This window comes from Ahaetulla prasina, chromosome 8, assembly GCF_028640845.1.
Source record: "Ahaetulla prasina isolate Xishuangbanna chromosome 8, ASM2864084v1, whole genome shotgun sequence".
Taxonomy (NCBI): domain Eukaryota; kingdom Metazoa; phylum Chordata; class Lepidosauria; order Squamata; family Colubridae; genus Ahaetulla; species Ahaetulla prasina.
In genome coordinates this window covers 13089212-13104331 of record NC_080546.1, presented here as the reverse complement: position 1 = coordinate 13104331, position 15120 = coordinate 13089212, and the positions used below count along the sequence as shown (strand labels likewise).

General features: G+C 44.7%; 1 protein-coding gene across 1 annotated transcript in view; it reads right to left on the bottom strand.

The window, feature by feature from the left end:
- Positions 1-15120, bottom strand: part of CFAP299 (cilia and flagella associated protein 299) — a 349756-nt gene that overhangs the window by 31655 nt on the left and 302981 nt on the right. The gene's annotated exons all lie outside the window — the stretch shown is intronic.

Below are 15120 nucleotides of genomic sequence, written 5' to 3'. Positions count from 1 at the left end.
GCTGCCCTGGAAACAGCGAAGGACCGGCTTTCAGTGCCTCTGCCAATGAAAACAGACCTTGGGAGGGCTCAGTGGTGGGATTCAGCCAGTTTGCACCAGTTCGGGAGAACCGGTTGTTAACTTTCTGAGCTGTTTGGCAAACTGATTGTTGGAAGAAATCATTAGGGCAGAGAACCGGTTGTTAAATTACTTGAATCCCACCACTGGGAGGGCTGCCCGCACATCTTCCCGAGCTCCGTTTTCGCTGGCAGAGGGTTGCAGGAGGCCGTCGCAGCCGAAAACGGAGCTCAGGAGCCCATTTTCTCTGGCAGAGCGCTCGGGCCACCACAGGCGCCCTCGACATGAGTGACATCAAGCTGGCCATGCCCAATCCGGGCCCCCAAGGTCACACACAACCCTGATGCGGCCCTCAATGAAATCGAGTTTGACGTCTCTGTTGTAGAGGAATGTTTGGCTGCAAAGCCTCCACAGTTTCTCTGTTGCTCAAAATGAGTTTTATTCGGCTTCTTATTTCCCCTTACTACTATTTCTAGTACTAGAATAGAATAGAATAGAATAGAATAGAATAGAATAGAATAGAATGGAATGGAATGGATTGGAATGGAACGGAACGGAACGGAACGGAACAGAACAGAACAGAACAGAACAGAACAGAACAGAACGGAATTCTTTATTGGCCAAGTGTGATTGGACACACAAGGAATTTGTCTTTGGTGCAGATGATCTCAGTGTATATAAAGAAAAAATAAAATATATTCATCAAGAATCATAAGATTCTTGACCTCATCTTCTGCAACAATCCAAACTCAATTTACGGACTACAAATTAAAGAACCCTTTTCAAACAGTGACCACTGCATGATTGATTTTCGTCTCAATATACGTCCATACTTAAATCGTCATAACACCAGAACTCCCAACTACAACTTCAAGAAAGCCAATTACGACCTTATAAACAACGATCTTTCACTTCTGAACTGGCAAAATCTGTTTGCAACCTGCATAACCGCTGATGACCTCTATAGAATCTTCCTACTTGAAATCAATAGAGTCATTAAATTATATGTACCACGAATGACTACCATGTCCAAGAAAAACAAACTACCCATATCAATAAAAAAGCTTCAATCAAAAAAAAAATCCCTCTGGAAAAGAAACAAAAAAGGCTATGTTACAAACTTCAGAAACCGTTACAGAAACATATGCAACCAAATAAAAACTGAATGCACAAATTACCACACCAAGCAAGAAGAAAACCTTCTACGCACAAATTCCAATCGTGCCTTTTATAATTTTGTCAACAGTAAACTTAAAGATTCAAGATCCATCCCACCACTAAAAGATTCTAACAACAAAGAATGCAATGACGAAACAGTCAAAGCAAACCTCTTCAACATTTTCTTTGGCTCAGTTTGTGTTAACTCCGATAACACATATCCAACATTCCACAAACGAACCAGCAATGACTATGATGATTTAACTCATATAGATTTCACAGAAGACAACGTTGGTAAAGCTCTTCACAACTTAAAACCATCGCTTTCTATTGGACCTGATGGTCTATGTGCATATTTCTTAAAAACTTTCCATTAATATAGCTGAACCCCTAAGTATTATCTTTGATAAAGCTTTCACTACCAGTTCTCTTCCCAAACTTTGGTCACTAGCCACAGTCATCCCCATCTTCAAAAAAGGAGACCCCAGCTTAGTCGAAAACTACAGACCGATCTCCCTTTGCTGCGTCACCTGCAAAGTCATGGAATCTATCATCAATCAATCCATTACCTCACACTTAGAAACTAACAACCTACTCTCCAACAAACAATTTGGTTTCAGGAAAAAGTTATCATGTAACTTACAACTTCTCCACTGCAAAAACATATGGACTTCAAATCTAGATCAAGGCAAATCAATAGATGCAATCTACATAGACTTCTGCAAAGCTTTTGACTCAGTAGTACACGATAAACTTCTCCTTAAACTAACATCCTATGGCATCTCAGGACCCCTCCACAAATGGATATCTGCTTTTCTGTCTAACAGACAACAAGTGGTCAAAATTGGCAATGCTTTATCAAATCCTGTTCCTGTCAAGAGTGGCGTTCCTCAAGGCAGCGTCCTTGGACCAACACTCTTTATTCTATACATTAATGATCTTTGTGACCATATCTCAAGTAATTGTGTTCTCTTTGCTGACGATGTCAAACTATTTAACACCACAGACAACACTTCTATCATTCAAAACGACCTTGACCATCTAACCGCTTGGTCTAAAATTGGCAGCTCAAATTTCAACCAGCAAATGCTCAGTCTTACATATAGGAAAAAGAACTCTAAAACTAAGTACATACTAGATGGACATTACCTTACAGACGACCCCATCCCGTTAAAGACCTTGGAGTTTTCATGTCAAATGATCTAAGTGCCAAAGCCCACTGCAACTACATAGCAAAAAGCTCTAAGAGTTGTAAACCTAATTTTGTAGCTTCTTTTCCAAAACACCACACTACTAACCAGAGCATATAAAACATTTGCTAGACCAATTCTAGAATACAGCTCACCTGTTTGGAACCCTCACCACATCTCTGACATCAATACAATTGAGCGTGTCCAGAAATATTTTACAAGAAGAGTTCTCCATTCCTCTGAAAACAACAAAATACCTTATCCCACCAGACTTGAAATCCTAGGCTTAGAAAACTTGGAACTCCGTCGCCTTCGACAAGACCTAAGTTTAACCCACAGAATCATCTATTGTAATGTCCTTCCTGTCAAAGACTACTTCAGCTTTAATTGCAATAATACAAGGGCAACCAATAGATTTAAACTTAATGTAAACCGCTTTAATCTAGATTGCAGAAAATATGACTTCTGCAACAGAATCATCAGTGCTTGGAATACTTTACCTGACTCTGTGGTCTCTTCCCATAATCCTAATAGCTTTAACCAAAAACTTTCTACTATTGACCTCACCCCATTCCTAAGAGGACCATAAGGGGCGTGCATAAGCGCACAAACGTGCCTACCGTTCCTGTCCTATTGTTTTTCTTTTCTTCTTCCTATATATGTTTATATGTGTATATACTACATAATCTTTTTGTATGATGTTGTGACAAATAAATAAATAAATAAAAAAAAATACAACACTTAGTGATAGTCATAGGATACTAATAAGCAATCAAATCATACTAGGAAACAATAAAAGCAATATAAGTTGTAAAGATACAAGCAACATGGATATAGCCATAAGTGGGAAGAGATAGGTACCAGTAAGGATGAGAAGAAAAATAGTAATACAGTCTTAGTAGTTAATTTGACAGTGTTGTGGGAATTAGTTGTTAAGCAGTGTGTTGGCATTTGGGGGAAAACTGTTCTTGTGTCTTGTTGTTCTGGTGTGCAGTGCCCTATAGCGTCGTTTTGAGGGTAGAAGTTGGAACAATTTATGTCCAGGATGTGAGGAGTCTGTAGATATTTTCACAGCCCTCTTTTTGACTTGGGTGCAGTATACAGGTCCTCAGTGGAAGGCAGGGCTGTCCCATAGAAGAGGGGACTGACTTATTCTCCAAAGCCCCAGGGGGCAGGACTAGAAGCAATCAGTGGAAGCTTGTTAAGTAAGGAGTAAGAGAATTTTTCTGACCGTGAGAACAATGAATCAATGGAATAGCTTGCCTCAGAGTTGTGGGTGCTCCATCACCGGACGGGTATTCAACAAGCGACCGGACAACCATTTGATTGGGATGGTATAAGGTTTCGTGCCTTAAGCAGCAGTTGGACTAGAACAGGGGTCCTCAACCTTTCGGACCTCAGGGACCACTAAATTCATAATTTTAAATCCCGTGGACCACTAATATGATCTGCTTAATGACTGGCTGGGTAGGTGTGGCTAGGTGGATATGTGACTGGGTGGCCATGACCAACTTGATGTCACTCAAGTAGAGGGGCACCTCACCGACCTCTACTCACCCCTCCTCTCCTCCCCACTCCTCCCCTGCCCACCCGGACTCCTTAGGGCCCCAACCGACCTCTACTCACCCCTCCTCTCCTCCCCACTCCTCCCCTGCCAACCCGGACTCCTTAGGGCCCCAACAGGAAGCAGTTGTTGGAGCTAAGCAGTCACCATGAGAAAGAGTTGGCAAAACAGCTCAGTTCAAATTGGATCTGACCAAGAAGGAGGCTCAGCAGAAGCACCTCACTGAGGACTGCGAGCATAGGCTTTCCAAGCAGACGGAGGACCAGCAAGAGTGCAAGGCCAGGTACCGGCGCCTGGAGGCTCAGCGGGCTGAGATGGTCAGCCAGTTCCAGGCTATAATGCAGTCCCACTAGAACAAGGCCCTCCAGCTCTTCGCCACCAGCAGCGCTTCCCTCCAGCCTTCGCCCAAAGCCCCACACCAGGAGGCTGAAGCAGACCCCAACCCACACAAAAAGACCCTGAAGGGGGAGACTCTCTGCAGCAACACAAGCGTTCATTGCACGTATCCAGTCCAGGGGCCGTAGTTTGAGGACCCCTGATTTAGTGCAATATAAAAAATGCAAATAATTTTTCTGGGGACCACCAACATTTTCTTGCGGACCACCAGCGGTCCAAGGACCACCAGTTGGTGACCGCTGGACTAGAAGACCTCCAAGGTCTCTTCTAGTAGCCCTCTGATTCTATGTTCTAAGTGGAAGTGGAGAAGATAATGTATTCCATCTCTCTAATCCTTTGCTGGCTAGAATAAGCCAGAGGAAATGATCTTGACATTCTTCTCTCTGCTTTTCCAAATAACATGCTTTTGTTAAGCATGGCAACAACCTCAACAATTCGCCTTACAAATAAAAATAGCATAGCTCTTGCAGCTGGACAGTGGGCACCGGTTAGGGCCGCATACTCCACATAGCTGACTGTCTACTGGAAGGCTATGAATTCGTCTTAGAACAGTTGGAAAAACTAAAATCATAATAAGAGGAAATTTACGCTACAATTTTAACACATTTTTGACATTCTTCACCGTCTACTGGACGACATTGCTCGCTCTCTATCGCAGGATGCTTTAAATTATTTCAAAGGCAGCTCTAATTTTATTAATATTCACCCGTGTGAATTAGTTTCCGTTTCTGATTTTTCAGTGGGTTTTTTCTCCAGCCACTGGAGACATTCAAAGTGCTCCGGTGTTGACTAAAACGAATAAATAGGAAGGAAGAAGAGAGTGATCATTCCCCTTGTCGTATACTTGGAACATTAAATATGTTCTATTTAAAAGTAAATATGACCACGACAGACTTCACATGGGTGAATATTGCTATTTAAACACCAGACTCATCTGCAAATTCTATTCCCAGCTGGGCATCTTATGATTCTTCGTTTGCTTATTCAAGTAACTGAATAAAGAAGAAATGCATCAATTGCTTTGCCAACATGTCCCTCATTGCCAAATTAGTAAGCTTGCATAATAAACATTAGTAAATTGATGTGATTTAAATGCCCATTAAAAACCCCCCGGCTACAGATCCCTTTAGAATACTGTAGAAATGAGTGTTTGTCATGTACCACTAGAAATCCTTGATAAATTGGAACAGGTACAGCTCTATTCAAACTTCGGTTGTTTCCCAAACACACCTGAGTTTCTTGAGGAGAAATTAGAACAGAGAAGGAACACATCACACCTATTGTATCCTGAGCTTCTTAGAAAGCAGAAGAATAGAAATGTGATGAGAGACAGGGGTGAAATCCAGCGGGTTCTGACAGGTTCTGGAGAACCGGTAGCGGAAATTTTGAGCAGTTCAGCGAACTGGCAAATACCACCTCTGGCTGGCCCCAGAGTGGGGTGGGAATGGGGATTTTACAATATCCTTCCCCTAGGAGTGGGGAGGGATTTTGCAGTATCCTTCCCCTAGAATGGATGGAGATTTTGCAGTATCCTTCCCCTGCCATGCCCACCAAGCCACGCCCACAGAACCAGTAGTAAAAAAAATTTGGATTTCAACACTGGATGAGAGAATCTATGATACATGTGATGATGATTTTAGGGAGGTTGTCCATCTGTCCATCCAGTCACATCTATCTATCTATCTATCTATCTGTCTGTCTGTCTGTCTGTCTGTCTGTCTGTCTGTCTGTCCATCCACCCATCCATCCAGCTTCTGCCCATCTCACCACAAAGTGCCTGTAACAGACCTTATCAGTTCCTTGTGATAATTTCAAGGCCGTGAGCTCCCAGCCGAAAGGCTAGAAATTAAGTTCTGGCCAGCAGTCTTTGTGGCACAGAACACAATGTGCAAAATCTCCAGAAATACGAACTGCTGTATCCTACGACAACCACTTCACTTTCCTTCTATTTATTCCCCAGCCAGGGAGGGACCATTCACCGTCCACGTGTTCTTTGCTTCCCGAGTCAACTCCTTGTCCTCCATTGTTCACCTCTCCTAACTGCGCATATGTACATCTGGAACAGGCCCCAGCTGTTCTTCCTCCTCACTCATATCAGCCTCCAAAGGCAGCTGTCTCTCCGGTGGCTGGGAAATGTTGGATGCTCTGGCTCTATCTCTGCCTCCGACGCAGAGTATCCATCAGAGCCTTCCCCAGACTCCAGAATTGGCTCAAGTTCCTTCTCAACCTCCTCCTCGTCCTAGTCTGCTGCCAACTCTGCGGGGCCACAACATCAGATGCTCAAAACAACAGCCACTGTGATGGCCAGGAGGGAAAAAAAAACCCAGATCCAATATCCATGCAGACTATACCTTTATTAGAATGCAAGCTTTAAAGTTTCAAGAACTCTTTATCCAGCAAGATAATTAGGGGTTGGGGTGGAGATGGAGTAAGAGAGAGAAAGAGAGAAAACCCCAACCTCACTGATCTTGTACCAGGTTGTAGTGTTTGATCTTGGGGAATTTTTCAGATGTGTAACTTTATTCAGATCAGGTAATGGGAGCTGGATTGCTTCAGTTTGCTGGAAAGATGAAACGAGGACAAGCTTGTTTGGACATGCTGCATAAACAGAGGCACAGAATCAAGATCGCGTGAAGAAGTGTTAATGCCACTTTATAAGGCCTTGCTAAGGCCACGCTTGGAATACTGCATCCAGTTTTGGTCGCCACAATATAAAAAGGATGTTGAGGCGGGGTGAAATCCAGCAGGTTCTGACAGATTCTGGAGAACCGGCAGCGAACATTTTGAGCAGTTCAGAAAACCAGCAAATACCACCTCTGGCTGGCCCCAGAGTCTGGTGGGAATGGAGATTTTGCAATATCCTTCCCCCAGGACTGGGGAGGGAATGGAGATTTTGCAGTATCCTTTCCCTGGAGTGGGGAAGGAATGGGGATTTTGCAGTATCCTTCCCCTGCCATGCCCACGAAGCCACACCACATCCACTAAGCCACGCCCACATAACCAGTATTAAGAAAATTCGGATTTCACCACTGTGTTGAGGCTCTAGAAAGAGTGCAGAGAAGAGCAACAAAGCTGGTTAGGGAGCTGGAGGCTAAAACATATGAAGAACGGTTGCTGGAATTGGGTATGTCTACTTCAATGAAAAGAAGGACTAGGGGTGATATGATAGCAGTCTTCCAATATCTCAGGGGTTGCCCCAAAGAAGAGGGAGTCAAACTATTCTCCAAAGTGCCTGAGAGCAGGACAAGGAGCAATGGGTGGAAACTAATCAAGGAGAGAAGCAACCAAGGACTAAAAAGTTTCCTGATAGTGAGAACAATTAATCAGTGGAATGGCTTGCCACCAGAAATTATAGGTGCTCCATCACTGGAGGTTTTTAAGAAGAGATTGGTCAGCTGTTTGTTTGGAATGGTATAGGATCTACCGCTTGAGCAGTGGGTTGGACTAGAAGACCTCCAAGGTCCCTTCCAACTGTGTTATTCTGTTATATGTAGATTAGCCATTTGGAGAAATATAACATCTGAAATTGGAGGAGCACATATACTGGGCCACTTATGCTTCTGAGAGCTGCAGGAAACAAAATTTCATTTTAATGTATGCCAATTAGTGTACATTCAAAATGTCAATAAAGTTATTGTCCTGTCCTGTCCTATCCTATCCTATCCTATCCTATCCTATCCTATCCTATCCTATCCTATCCTATCCTTTAAAAAAAAATAGACCAAGATCTCAGCTAAATGCTGTCACATGCTGCAGGAATGTAGGAACCGAAGAAGCATCTTGGATGAGAAGTGAAACGTTTTCAAGAAAAAACCCCAAGAAAGTCCACTTGCCTTTTGGAAAAGTACCTTTGGGACAATCGTGACCTGGATGATTGACAATCTCCGTAGACATGCCATAAGAATATTTAGGGGAGGAGTTTAAATCATGGCCGCTCTTTTCAGGAGCCGCCTCTTGACTTTGTTTCCATTTTATAGCAATTATGGGATGTAATTTATCGAAGAAATCTTGCAAAACGGCTGTTGCTTTGGTGAACCAGCCTTCCCCTCTTCCTTATTCCTTTTTCAACCTTCTTCTTAGCCTCTGCTATCTATCACTAATCTATCTCCCTTGGCTGATCCACGATGGGACTTTGTAAGTTAAGAGTACACAACGTGCCGGATGCCGGCGTCCCGGTACAGTCAGCTGGTTCCATCACTGGCTGTTGGTGCAGAGTCATTGGCCCCTATGGAGAGGGTTCGCAACTTGGGTGTTCTCCTGGATGCTCGGCTGTCGTTAGAAGATCACATGATGGCCGTTGCCAGGGGAGCCTTTTGTCAGGTATGCCTGATTCACCAGTTGCGCCCCTTCATAGACCGGGATGCCTTGTGCACGGTCACTCACGCCCTCGTCACTTTCCGCCTGGACTACTGTAACGCTCTCTACATGGGGCTCCCCTTGAAGGGCACTCGGAGCCTTCAACTGGTCCAGAATGCGGCTGTGCAGGTGACAGAGGGAGCCACTCGTGGCTCCCATATAACACCTCTCCTGCGCAGGCTGCACTGGTTGCCGGTGGACTTCCGGGTGCAATTCAAGGTGTTGGTAACCACCTTTAAAGCGCTCCATAGCTTAGCACCGGGGTATTTACGGGACCACCTGCTGCCACCGGTAGCCTCCCATCGACCTGTGTGCTCCCACAGGGAGGGTCTCCTCAGGGTGCCATCAGCCAAACAATGTCGGCTGGCAACCCCCAGGGGAAGAGCTTTCTTTGTGGGGGCTCCTACCCTCTGGAATGAGCTTCCTCCGGAGTTACGATCACTTCCCGACCTCCGGACCTTCCGACGCGAGCTCAAGACTCTCTTGTTTCATCGCGCAGGGCTAGCCTAATGTGTTGTGTTTTAACTGGGGTTTTATTATTTGATTTTAATAACTTAATTTTAATTGTTAGCCAAAATTTAATCAGATTTTTACAGTGTTTTTAATTTATTTATATATTGTATGAATTCTGTTTTACGTTGGCTGTGAACCGCCCTGAGTCCTTCGGGAGAAGGACGGTATAGAAATTTAATAAATGAAATGAAATGAAATGAACGTTTCTGATGGCTACAGCAACAGTTTTACAAAGGATTAAAGAGCCTTTGGATGAATGACGCCAAGAAGGATGCACGTTAGAATTTAAACCCTGTTTCGCTCTTAATACCGTCCATGTTGACACCGCCCACTTAACCTGGTTGCTGAACTAATCTGTGCACAATTAATTGAGCTGTAAACTGCCCAAAGAGATGGGTGTGGCAACAAATGTCTCCAAAAATTAATAGTGCTAAGTTTATGAACTAGTGCAGTGGTCACCAACTGGTGGTCCTTGGACCACTGGTGGTCCACAAGAAAATTTTGGTGGCCCACAGAAAAATTATTTGCATTTTTAATATTGCACTAAATCAGGGGTCCTCAAACTACGGCCCCTGGGCCGGATACGTGCAATGGATGTTTGTGTTGCTGCACAGAGTCTCCCCCTTTGAGGTCTTTTTGTATGGGTTGGAGGGGGGCAGAAATTCCAACTCGGGGTCTGCTTCAGCCTCCTGGTGCGGGGCTTTGGGTGAAGGCTGGAGGAAAGTGCTGGTGGTGGCAAAGAGCCGGAGGGCCTTGTTACAGTGGGGCTGCATCATGGCCTGGAACTGGCTGACCATCTCAGCCCGCTGAGCCTCCAGGTGCCGATACCTGGCCTTGCACTCCCACAGATCTTCCTTCTGCTTGGAAAACCTATGTTCATAGTCCTCAGTGAGGTGCTTCTATTGAGCCTCCTTCTTGGTCAGATCCAATTTGAACTGAGCCAGCTGTTTTGCCAATTCTTTCTCATGGTGGCTGCTTAGCTCCAACAACTGCTTCCTGTTGGGGCCCTAAGGAACCTGGGCAGGGAAGTGAGGAATTTTGGCCACGCCCAACCAGTCACGACCACATAGCCACACCCACCCAGCCAGTCATTAGACAGATCGTATTAGTGGTCCACAGGATTTAAAATTATGAATTTAGTGATCCCTGAGATCCGAAAGGTTGGTGACCCCTGAACTAGTGCATATGCAGTTGTCTTCGACCTGGTTACGTGTGTGTTGTGTGAAGCACACCAGCACTGGTTTTCAGAAGCTCCACAGCTGGTTCAGATCAGCTAAATGGTTGTTTTTTTTTGGGGGGGGAGAAGAGCCCTCCCATTTTTAAGGATCTGATAACAAGCAACACAACAGCTGCATAACCTCCTTTCCTTATCTCCCAAGAGCTGACTCAAAACACTACTTTGTTTTTTTGAAGATTGCATCTTTATTGTTTATTTTATTTATTTATTTATTTATTTATTTATTTATTTATTTATTTATTTATTTATTTATTTGTCACAACAGTATATCTAAGCATAAGCATGAAATAACTATACGAATTGGATACAATCAAAGGGAACATTAGGACAGGAACGGTAGGCACGCTGGTGCTCTTATGCACGCCCCTTATAGACCTCTTAGGAATGGGGTGAGGTCAATAGTAGATAGGCTTTGGTTAAAGCTTTGGGGATTTTGGGAAGAGACCACAGAATCAGTTAGTGCATTCCAGGCATTAACAACTCTGTTACTGAAGTCATATTTTCTGCAATCAAGATTGGAGCGGTTCACATTAAGCTTAAATCTATTGTGTGCTCGTGTATTGTTGCGACTGAAGATGATGTAGTCTTCAACAGGAAGGACATTGTAACAGATGATTCTATGAGTTAAACTCAGGTCATGTCGAAGGCGGCGGAGTTCTAAGTTTTCTAAACCCAGGATTTCAAGACTGGTGGCATAAGGTTGTGATTCTACCCATACCAAAGGGAGGTGGGGATTTAAAGGCATTTTGAGCTGTGTATGTGTGGTTTGTTTGGTTTTTTTGCAAAACCCCAACATGAATGTGCCTTTGGTTCACACGAGCCACGTCTGGAAGGCAAGAGACTCGCAACCTGCCTTCGGGATCTTAATCAGCCAAGCCATCCATCAACGGCTTCCGTTGCATCAGCTCTTCATTGGCTTTTAATCAACCCCAGGAAAGGACTAATGAGCAGCGATGGATCAATCCTGCTCTGGCGCCAGCAAAATGTGGCTTTTTTGCAAAGTCTCCCTGCCAGGTGTGTCTTCATTTAGGGAAGTCCTCCTCTAGTTCTGCCAAGCAAGGGTTAAGAAGGTTCAAGGCAATTTTTTTCTAATGCAAATGATGGGAGGTGGCTAGAGAGATGTTGAAGACTTGGCTTTTGGCCCTGATCATATTTTAACATCTTCAGAAGCGTGCTGCAGCAGTTCTTAGATTGAGTGGGAGGGATGCACAGTTCTGCTGGCTCCGCTCTTCTTTGATCTAACTCAGCCCCCCTACTGAGTCCTGATATTCCCAACCCAACCCGCCCCCCCCAAACACATATTAAGTCTTTCCTCTCCCCTTCTCAGGTTCTGCTTCTCTTGCCTTCAAATCTAGACTGAACCTGTTTCTTTCTTTCTTTCTTTCCTTCTTCTTCTTCTTCTTCTTCTTCTTCTTCTTCTTCTTCTTCTTCTTCTTCTTCTTCTTCTTCTTCTTCTTCTTCTTCTTCTTCTTCTTCTTCCTCTTCCTCTTCCTCTTCCTCTTCCTCTTCCTCTTCTTCTTCCTCTTCCTCTTCCTCTTCTTCTTCTTCTTCTTCTTCTTTTTTTAAAGAGAGAGGCACACCAATTTTTTTTTGATGCCATTGGGAATTTTATGAGTTCCTGGCATGTGTAGAAGCCCCCAGCCCCACGGGGAATAAAGGATGTACAATCAGTCTCCGGGTTATAGCAGCACAAGGAGAAAACCCTATATACCTGTGATGGCACGGGTGCCACAGGTGGCACGCGGAGCCATATCGGTGGGCAGCGAGCTCGGCTTCGCCGCGCACGTGCGTGCTGGCCAGCTGATTTTCAGGCCTTCTGGACCCACAGGAAATTGGGAAACAGGCCGTTTCTGGTCTCTGGAGGGCCTCCGGTGGAGGGGGGGAGCCCGTTTTTCGCTCTCCCCAGGCTCCAGAGCCTTTCTAGGAGTCTGGGGAGGGCAAAAACAGTCTTCCCCACCCCTGGAGGCCCTCCAGAGGCCAGAAACAGCCTATTTGCCAACTTCCGGTGCGGCACATAGAATTATGGGTGTGGGCACATGTGGGACACCCCTCCCCCCGAGCTCCCACCGCTTTTGGCATGCGATGGCGAAAAGGTTAGCCGTCACTGCTATATAGGGCCTCTAGTGGTGCAACAGGCTAATGCAGCCTATTATTAACAGCAACTGCTTGCAAGATTGCAGGTTCAAGTCCCACCAGGCCCAAGGTTGACTCAGCCTTCCATCCTTTATAAGGTAGGTAAAATGAGGACCCAAATTATTGGGGGGCAATAAGTTGACTTTGTATATAGTATACAAATGGATGAAGACTATTGCTTGACATAGTGTAAGCCGCCCTGAGTCTTCGGAGAAGGGCGGGATATAAATGCAAAAAAAAAAATAAAAAAAAATATCCCATTTCAGACAAATGGTTGTCCAATCTCTTCTTAAAAGCCTCCAGTGTTGGAGCACCCACAACTTCTGGAGGCAAGTCATTCCCGCTGGTCAATTGTTCTCACTGTCAGGAAATTTATCCTTTAGTTCTAAGGTGGCTTCTCTCCTTGATTAGTTTCCATCCATTGTTTCTTGTCCTGCCTTCAGATGTTTTGGAGAATAGTTTGATTAGGTGGGATTCACATAATGCAGCAACCGGTTTGCCCAGCACCAGAAATGGGAATGCGTGCATGCCTGCGGCGTCACAAAACACGGCAATTCACTCACATGCGCTGTCCACACATGCGTGCAGCATCAAAAAGACAGCAATATAGGATGGGATTGCGCCCGGATGGGTAGGCGGGCCCACCTGCAGGTCGCCACTACCGGTTTGTCCAAATTGCCCCGAACAGGCTAAATACTACCTTTTCCTCCGATATTGGAACACTGCTATCACATCATCCCTATTCCTTCTGTACATTAAACTAGACATTGTGTCGCGTCCCACTCCTCCTCTGACGGCCAGGTCTGGGAAGTCTGTATCAAGCGTGGCCATGAAGCCTCTGCAGCTTTGCCAAATTCCTGTCAAAGTTCTCAGGGCAGGCAGGAATCCAAGGTGTGACTTCAGCAACCAGATGAGACTTTGCCTGACTCAAGGAATGCCAAAAAGCAGATCCTTTATATAGGCCATGGGGTGTGGCTCCATGACTCAGCACTTATCCAGGCCTGCCCCTCCCTTCCTTTTGCTGACGTCACCTCTCCATTCTCCAGAAGCGGGGATCTGTCCACTGTGTCTTTTCGTCCTCAGCTGCCGGCAATTCTAGCTCGTGGCTGGCTTCGTGCTCACACGCTGTAGGGAGGTTTGTTTGCTCAGTCTGTCTGGGCATGGTGCCAGGGCTGGGGGCTGGAGGCATGCCAGGCCATTCTTCTTCACTATCAGTCTCTGGCTCAGATAGCAGGAGATGGGAGGGGCCCGGCTGAGGAGAGGAGGGCGGGCGAGGCACAACCCATTGGTTCCTGCAACCATTCTTCATAGGTTTTATCCTCCAGTGACTGCATGATTCACTTAATTGCAGTAATTTGTTTAACAACTGTGGCAAAATCAATTTACAACTGCCTTACTTAGCTATGGAAATTCTGGTCATGAATCCAGGACTACATGTAAACAAGACCCTTCTCTACCCCAAGCTCTGACTCTGTGAGAATAATAGCAGTAGAACATAGGACTTAGCAGTCTTGGCTGGTCAGTAGCAAAACAGGGACAGTTAAAACTTGGATAGGGGACCACTATGTGATCTCAGAGCATAAGCCTCGAGGGGGAACCTGAAGAATCATCCTGAGAAGGCAATAGCAACTACAGGTAGCCCTCGACTTACGACCACAATTGAGCCCAAAATTTACGTTGCTAATCGAGGCAGTTGTTAAGTCAGCTTTGCCCCATGTTACGACTTTTCTTGCCGCAATTGTTAAGCGAATCACTGCTGGTGGTTAAGTTAGTAACACGGTTCTTAAGTGAAATCTGGCTTCCTGACCGACTTTGCTTGTCAGGCGGTTGCAAAAGTTGATCACATGACCCTGGGACAACCATCATACATATAAGCCACTTGCCAAGTGTCTGACTTTTGATCATGTCATCATGGGGATGCTGCCAAATACCAAGTTGATATTTTATTTATTTTTTATTTTATTTATTTATTTTGTCACAACAATATATGTAACTATCATACAGAAAGGTTATATAGTATATATAGGAAGAAGAAAAGAAAAACAATAGGACAGGAACGGTAGGCACGTTTGTGCGCTTATGCACGCCCCTTATGGTCCTCTTAGGAATGGGGTGAGGTCAATAGTAGGAAGTTTTTGGTTAAAGCTTTTGGGATTATGGGAAGAGACCACAGAGTCAGGTAAAGTATTCCAAGCACTGATGATTCTGTTACAGAAGTCATATTTTCTGCAATCTAGATTAAAGCGGTTGACATTAAGTTTAAATCTATTGGTTGATCTTGTATTATTGCAATTAAAGCTGAAGTAGTCTTTAACAGGAAGGACATTACAATAGATGATTCTGTGAGTTAAACTTAGGTCTTGTCAAAGGCGACGGAGTTCCAAGTTTTCCAAGCCCAGGATTTCAAGTCTAGTGGGATAAGGTATTTTGTTGTTTACAGAGGAATGGAGAACTCTTCTTGTAAAATATTTCTGGACACGTTCAATTGTATTGATGTCAGAGATATGGTGAGGGTT